Genomic DNA, 8,921 nt, shown 5'->3' on the forward strand with positions numbered 1-8,921 from the left:
GGGGCGGTGCTCTCCGCGAGGCGCTCATTGAAGGGGGCCCTCAGGCCGTCCAGGGGCCCGTGGCTCTCGCTTGTGGGCTGCTCCATGCTACTGGGTTTGTCGGGGAGGTGGGTGCTGTTGAGTTCAGTCCATTGCTGGTGCTGAGGGATACCGCACCCATTGTCCTTCCCCGAGACGACAGGCGAGTCACAGCCTTCCATGGTAAGGCCTGCGTGGAGCTTTCATTGCACCCAGTACGGATCGGACCTGAAGGGCAGAGGCAAGGGGGAGAGGAGGGAGAGAAGGGGGAAGAGAGAGAGAAAGGAAAGAGGTTAGGAGGGCCGAGGCTGAGGTCCTGCACAGAGCACTCTGCCCTGGCAGGCTTCTGTCTTCCACACCCACAACAGAGACAGCGGGGCAGCAGTGACCCCGGCTGTCGCCCCACCCCGTCCAGGCTTAGCGGGCGGGCGGTACCCCTGGGTGTCACAGGAGGAGGGGGGTGTCGGGGAAAGGGGCGTCAGGAGAAGCCCTTTCTGTCTTCAGACTGTCAGCTGCTGCACCCCTGGAGACCAGTTTGAGTTTGAGATCTTTGCAAGCACAGCGTTAGAGTCAGGGCCCGGCGATCAGGCAGGGATCAGGAGGAGGCTTGTTTTCAACTTTCCGGGACACAGAACGGTGGTCCCACCACATTCAGAGGGCAACACAAAGCCACCCCTGTTGCCCACACTGTCTGTGGGCCAGGGGAACACCTGGGACAGAGAGACAGGAGAAAGACAACTTTGCAGCCCTAGAGAAAGGATGATGAACCTGGGTGGGGACATGCCATTTGATTTAGAACCGAAGTTGTGCCCTTGCTCTTACTGACCACACTTTTAGTTTGAGAAATTCACAGAGAAGTGTTTGAGGGCGCAAGGGTCAAGGGCATGTGTGCAGGCCTGGGCAAGCTCTGTGAAGCCCCTCAAAGGCCCCATGGCTGCAGTCACCCTGTCCCAGTCTTGAAAACACAGTCTTGAAAACACTACTCATTTTACAAGTAGTAAAACTTGAGGCCCTAGATCTAAGAAATGACTCCAATGCTACTGGGATGCTGAGAAAGGCGGTGTTCTCAATTCCCATCTCCTCCCCACAACCCACGGAACACACTTGCTTGTGACTCAGCTGACTTCAGACTCAAAATACGGAGGTGCAAAACATGAGCGGGATGTTTCTAGGAAGATCCACCCAGACTCTCAGTGGGCTGAGTCCGCCGCCTGCAGGGAGGATCTCACCCTGCCTGGATGGAGTGCGTTCACCACTGACTAGGGGGGTTCTGCTGTCAAGGATCTCACAGCGAGCCGAGATGGCAGCTGGGCTCCGCCAGCCCGTTCCACACCTGCCTCTTACTTATTAGTCGTTACCCAAGCAGCTGTCCTTCAGCCCTGGGGCTTTTCCGTTTCCGACTCCAAAGTGCCACTGAGCTCAATCTGCCCTCTGAGACCTCATGTCCCTGGGGAGGGAGACATTAGATCACTTGCCTCTGCTCTGCTCCTGTGGCAACAATATCACAGGAGCGTTTCTTCTGTCTGGCCCCGCTCCTACAGGAGACTCAGCGCCTCGCAAGGTTTTCAAGAGTGCTCGCTGTGAATCCCAGGCCACCCTCCCTGCCACGCCTCCTTCCTGGAGAACACTTGGCTGCTTCTCCACCCACCATCTCATTCACACACAGCATGAAGATTTTGGCTGGGTTTGTTCCCCCCAACCCCCGCCTCCATCTTCCCATTCTTTTTTTCATTGCTTGATTCTCGACTGCAGTGAACCAAGAGCTCCCTCTCGGGAAAAGATGGGGAAAGCAGGTTTACCAGAAGTTTCAGGAGAAACAACTTTTTGGAAGAACGTGTCATATTTTGTTTGTTAACACACAAGCACGCACATGCACACACACCAGCTCTTAGCTTATAACCTCAAATTCCACTACAACAAAGTTTCATGTGCCTTAGAAAAGATATATTGATTTTAAACAAACACAACTACACTAAACCAAACCAAACAGCAAATGCGATAAGACATCCTCATAAGGCTCAGTTGGGATACAGGTGAGAATCCAGGGTGGCTCTTCCCTAAGGATGTGTGTGATTGGCTGGATGATATCTGATTGACAGCTTGGGCCAAAAAGGTTGGCAGGCCTGAAGAGGCGGGAGGGTTAACAGCCCGATTGTAAAATCAATGTCATAAATGCTTGGTAAGTTACAGGAACATGCGGGAAGGGGAGGCCACGATTGATAAAGGAGAACAGCTTTGATGCTTCACCAGGGACTTGTGTATTGACAGCAAAGCCAATCTCTTCTCCAGCCTGGACTAGGCTGAGAAACCTGCAAAGCGTTTACCAATTAATTGGTGGGCTTTTCTTGCTCTGCTCTCTTCTTCCTCCTCCTCCTCCACAAATCATCTGGTTAAGGGACTGGGACTTTTAAAAAGTCACCCAACTTTGTTTTCTATTCCTCAGCAAAAGATGTCAAGAAAAGATGACCTTGTGGGCAAAGACAGATATCCTGTGGCAGTGACACTTGCCCCATGAGGGGGCACATGTAGGGGACCCCTCATTCGCAAGGGGGCAACAGCCCACTGAGATGCTGATGGGAAAGACGGACCCTGCTTGGGATCCCAAGCACCTGCTCTGGGCTTCCTGTCAGTGCCTGCTGGCCAGGGTAAGCAGGCAGCTCTTGCCACCTTGCTAAGCCAAGTGTGGTTCGGGGCCAAAGAGCCTGTCTTCACCAGGGAGCCTGTGAAAAATGTAGGCTCTCAGCCCTACCCCAGATCAGAATCTGCATTTTTAATACCATCCCCAGGGGCTGTGCATTACTGAAGCTTGAATGAGACACTCTGCTTTATGACAGATCACTGCTCCTCTGCGCTTGGAGCCTATGCTGCCAGGTAACCAGGCAGGGTCAGTCTTGGGCTCACTCACCAGTCCCTGGGAGGTGCAGGGATGGGTGGAGGGCAGAAGGGGACCAGAGCACAGAGATGCAGGAATCTCTTAACGCTGCCCCACCTTTGGGCCCCAGGATCTGAGGCCTTCTCCCACTGGGCCAGCAGTTCCTTTCGCTCTGTTTATCAGCCAGTCAATAAGAAAAAGGTAGTTCTTACTTAAGGAGACAGAAGTCAACTCGAGGTCGATCAGCACTCTGTCTGTAAACATGGTTTCCCGTAAAATCAATGATCTTCAGTTATAGAGGGCAGCCTGGGAACCCAGCGGGTCCCTGTGCTCTTATAGGCGGCCCCCCACCCAGCTCTGCACCCCTTCCTCATCCTTCAGTATGGCTGGGGCTGGCTCACACACCATAAACCCTCACCCCTTCTGGCTGCCTGCTCCTCTCCAGCCATCTGCACCCTCGAATCCCCTTTAAACACAAGACCGCCAGTGTTGGACTCAGCATGGGTGGTTCTTTTTTTTTCTTGGTGGTGGTGGTTTTAAGAATTTAGTTAGATTTCAACAGAGCACATCCTCTTCAGTAAGAGAGTTAAAGGGAGGGACCTAGCACTCGCACTCTCTCTGCTGAGCACTTTCCTCTGCCATTTGAGAAGTCCTCTTGTGGAGAAAAGTTTTAACATTTTCATCAGGAACCCCTCCCCCATTCTTGGTCCTCTCACTGTTACAGTTTCCTCAAACCTACCTGTAAAACCTCTGCGTTTTTGCCAGTCTCAGTCTTTTATTTTTCAAAGACGGTTAAAAAATGGTAAGACTCCACCCTGTTATCCCAGGGGCCCCCCATTAACAAAGTCATCCATCTCCCTCTTTCAACTGAGAAGACGTGATGTGACAGCTTTATCACTCTCCCTTAAGGAGACAGGCCAGGGCTCCATGCAACAGTTACAGGGAAGCTGGTGAAGTTACAGGGGGTGCAGCTATGAGGAAGGGGAGGGGGCTCTGCTGTTGCTCCAGCTCCTGGAGAATTAAACACCAACAGTCGCACTGTGTAATTTTAAATTGTTAATTAGCACAGGGTTAATTAGGCGGTCCTTTCACAAGAGGCTGTCTGGCAGAAAACCAAGAAAAGAAACAAAGGGGGAAAGAAAAGAAAAACAGAGAGAGAGAGATGGGAGAAACTGTTGCCTCTGTGAATAACCCATGCAGCATCACCAGAGAGAAGTGAATGGGCGGGCTCCTGGGGGTTCCCTGCTCTGCTGGAGGGGGACTTCAGTGAGCACCACCTTCCTGAAAGCGATTTGGCAGTGGGTGTCAAAAACCTCAAAAATGCACGTGCCCTTTGACTCAGCAATTCCCCTGTTTCAGGAAACAATCCAAGATACGCAGAGATAGAAGATTATTCATCACAATGTTTGTAACAGGAAAAAAAAAGATGGCAATAATCTGGAGAAACAAGGTATTTTCTAAATTACAGTGCATAGCATTCCATAGGATGGTATAAAATATCACTTTTAAAAGAAACTATGTACAGGGGTGGGTGGGAAATGATCACACAGGATGCTGAGTGAACAAAGCCTAATTAGGTTCTGCGTGTGGAAATCCGTGAGATTTATGCAAAAAAATTTTACAGAGGTAATTGCTAGGGGATGAGGTTATAGGCGACCTCATGTCCTACTCTGTGCCTTTTTTCCCAAAGCTTTTTAAAAATGAAAACCATCTGAAGGGAAGCCATCACTTCTTGAGTGTGGCATCATGTAAGGCCTGTGGGCCCAACACCACCTGGACGCTTAGAACATTCCAGAAGATGGGTGCTATTTTTAGCCCCATTTTGAGGCTGGGAAAACTCAGGTCGCTTGACCTAAATGACAAATGACATAATGTTTGTCAAATAACAAATGAAAGCCTAACTGACAAAACCATAATCTTGCTGTAGAGCCTGTGTTCTTAGCCATTCTACTATGTTTTCTTGTCTTTTTTTTTAAGTTATTTCTCTTTTTTTTCTGCCCCACCATGTGGCATTCGGAATCTTAGTTCCCCATCCAGGGATCTAACCTGTACCCCTTGCATTGGGAGTGCAAAGTTTAACCACTGGACCACCGGTGAAGTCCCATCTTCTCTGTTTTACTTTAATATCTATTTCTCAAAGAGAACTTCAGCACATCTGACAGTCGCATTCAATCTTTAGGTACCAGGGTCTGTTCCAAGATCATGGGCTATCAGGATGACTGTGGAAAGGAACACTACCAGTTCACAGACACATTTCTCCCTCCTTTTTTTTTTTTTTTTAACTTGGGAATGATAGAGGAGATGAGAGTTCAAAATGCACTCTCCTACTTGGATATCTTCACACAGGAAAGAAGGGATAAAAGGCCCATTATCTTGACTTCTTTCAAGGAAAAAAAAAAGGCAGTTCCAGAAACTATAGATCAAAAAATGTATTCATCCATTAACTCAGCATTTACTGTCCACCTATTATATGTCAGATACTCAGAGAATCAACAATAGGAATCAGCTTACATTCTTGTGGGGAAAGACCGCAAACAAATAAATATAATGTTAAATGGCGAAAAAGCACTCAGAAGTAATATAAAACAAGAGAAAGGAGAGGAAGATGTGTATCATCATTTTGGATACAGTATATATATTAAGTTTAAAAGGATGTGTTATAGACTATATACTGCAAGTTCCTCACAGTTTTAGAAGAAGAGTCAACAGTTGTTGAATAGCATCTCGGGGACGAAAGGTCCTGAGGACTCAGCAATTAGCTGTAGGTTCAGTAAGAAAATTCACATAAAATAAACTGGAGAATAGCTTCACTTAGACTCAACGATCTGAGAAACGCAGTAGAGGGTCCTTTTTGATTTTAATAATGTATCCCAAAGTTTATCATTTCTGTGTATCTAGCGGATGAAATGTCTTTCAGATAATAAAGTCTGCCCGCTCTTATAGCTGGAAGATGTTATTACCTAAAGTACCCACTCAAAGGTCAATGTGTCTAGGGACATGCCTTAAAGTCCTGCCTTATCCCTGGTTCCCTTCACTTAAATCGACAACTTTAGGGGTGGACGAGACCAAGCACATACATCAATTGAGGGGACTAAAAATGGTGGAATCAAGACTTTTTTAAAACAAATCTCGGTAAGTTGGAACAGGCTGAAACAAACAAGACGAAATTTTGAAAAGAGAAATAGGAAGACTTGTATTTAAGTTCAAGCAAGCAGTAAAACCAACAGGGAATTAAAGAGACTTGGATTAACAGGAGTTCATGCAAAAAACAAAAAACATACCTGGAGGTGTTCCTTCACTACAAATTCAGCAGCAGCCTAAAGCTGACACAGTGGCCAAAGATGTAGATGTGGCCTCTGGGCTACAGGGGTGCCTCTATCTGTTCCAACTGAGCAGAATCACAGCCCTCTCATTTTCTCTAACTGCATGAAGAGTGTTATGAGCCATGTGGGGGAATCTGGTAAGAGGTGTACTGACTAATGAATGGCTGACCATGATCAGCTCAAGAGCAAAAAAAAAAAAATCAAGGTTCCCATTGCAGGGCAAGACAACCATCTTCAACCACGCGAAGCCCTGCCTGCCACATACAATGAGGATTAGTTCCATGTCTTCTACTGAGCTTTAGGGTTTAACTAGGAGTAAATGAGGGGTGATTTATTTAAAAAATACAGTTCAATTCAATATAAACAAAAATCTTTCTCTGGATTAATTAGAGTTCCCAAGTGGAATGCTGACCCTGGTTTCATGCGTGGAGAAGGGCATTTTGCTATAGCCAGAAGGTTCCACATCAGGCAGCCTCTTGGGTCATTTGAAAGGTGAAGATTCTATTCATTCCTGGTGACCCACTGGGTTATTCAGTCAGCTTTATCAGCTTTAACCTCCTCCTCTGTGATCCTAGTTTTGCATATGGTGACACACTGCAATTCTAGAGTTATCACAATGCTGTAATGATATGTTGACTTGTCTATTTCTGCCATGAGGCTATGAGCAGTTGGAGAGCAAGATCCGTGTCTCATTTATCTCTGTATCTTTCACATCCACAATGTAACAGGTGTTTAATAAAACCACGGGGGAAATTAACGTATTGGGAGAAATGATAACACTTTGAGAGAGGAAAAAAATAAATGATCCCTGGACACACTCCTTCTTTTCCTCTAAACTGAAGAAATGTCTGGTGCAACCCTCCTCCTCTAAATGGAAGCAGGTCTCCTTGGAGAGCCGGCCAATTTTTGGGCTGGGGCAGGGAGAGCGCAAGATGAGTGTGGAGCACCTCTCTGAGGCAGGACATAAGGAAGTGCTCTAGGATTGAATGAAGAGTGTGCCCAAAGGCTCAGGAGCATCTGCAGGGGCTCTCACTGCCCGAGCTTGGGACAATTTCAGCAAGAAAGTTACATGAGAGTAAAGGATTACAACCCAATATATAAAATTAGAATCCATGATTCCATACTTTGGTAATTTTTTTTTTTTAATGTGGCAGAAGGCAGAGTTCTTGCTTAGGGTGGAAATCCCACTAACAAATACAGAGGGAATGATAAAGTTAGAACAATACCATCTGGTAACCATCATCATAGTAGTAACCCATTCAGCAAAGAATCAATGAATATGAAAAGCAGTGGGTGAAAGTTTGAGTAGTTACAGGAATATTTACAGTCTCAAAGAATCTCCCCACAAGACACTTATTAATTACAGAAGGAAAAATCAGTGACTTTACACTGGAGAAGCCTGGCAGCACCACCTCCCTTCATCACGTGGTCGAAGTGAGGCTCACCAAGAATGAGACGAGTAGCCATCCTGTGCCTCCTGAGAGGATGCACTAAGAAGAACGTGACATCTCTTCTGTGACATGCCTGCCGAAAATGCAAAACCCAAGTCTAATCATGAGAGAACAGCAGGCAAATCCAAACCGGGGACAGTCTAATGGCCTAGGCTCTTCAGAAATGTCAGTGTCAGGAGGCAGAAAGATACACTGTTTCAGATTAAAGAGTTAGACTAAAGAGACCTGACCAATGAACAAAACACAGAATCTGGACTTTTCCCAAATAAAGGGCACGGTTGGGACAACTTTGCAAAATCTGATTAAGGTCTGTAGATTGGGAAATAGTGGTAGATGAATGTTAGTTACTAATTTTGATAACTGCAGTGTGGTTATATAAAAGAGTATCTTTGTTTTTAAGAAATAGGCACAGGTCCATTTAGAGGTAATGGAGAAGGAAATGGCAACCCACTCCAGTGTTCTTGCCTGGAGAATCCCAGGGACAGGGGAGCCTGGTGGGCTGCCATCTATGGGGTCGCACAGAGTCGGACACGACTGAAGCAACTTAGCAGCAGGGCATGCTGTCTCCATTTTCGAACTGCTTAGCAAATACATGTTTGAGAGCGTGTCTCTGTGCAAACATGCATGACGACAAACACACAGAAGGGAGAAAATGGTATTAATAACATGGGAGAGGACTGGATGAAATATATGTGAGAATTCTCTATTCTATCTTTATAACTTTCTTGTACATCTGAAATTACGTTAAATGAAAAAGAAAAAAAAAATTGTCCAGTGTGGGAACTCTATGTGTTGAATCTCCCCAAAATACTTACAAACAGCCAACCCAGCCTGATCATCCACCCTTATCTTCATTTGAAATCCATTCCTGGCACAGCTTCATGACAGGAGGGAGGCTTCGACGGGGAGGTGCAGACAGACAGAGAAAACTGGTCTTCCCTTTCTTCACCCAAAAGGTTCTAGCTAGAACTCCCTGGTTGGAGAAGACAAATGGCCATTCTAATTCAGGCAGGATTTCAAGTAACACATGCTGAAACCTATTTACTGTGGCATCCTGATTCAAGACAGATTTCCCTAACCTGGTGAAGAGCAATTCTAAATATAATGGCAAGGAGAGCCACCACGGAAAGCAAGAAATCCAGCAACCTACAGAGAGTGGGCATTGCTTAACACAGACTACAACATGTTAGCAAAATACACAATGATGAATCAACTATCCCCACGGTCTAAGAAAAAAAAAAGAGAGCGAGCACCAAG

The sequence above is a fragment of the Bison bison genome, unplaced genomic scaffold (genome assembly GCF_000754665.1).
Source record: "Bison bison bison isolate TAMUID 2011002044 unplaced genomic scaffold, Bison_UMD1.0 scf7180017864297, whole genome shotgun sequence".
NCBI lineage: Eukaryota > Metazoa > Chordata > Mammalia > Artiodactyla > Bovidae > Bison > Bison bison.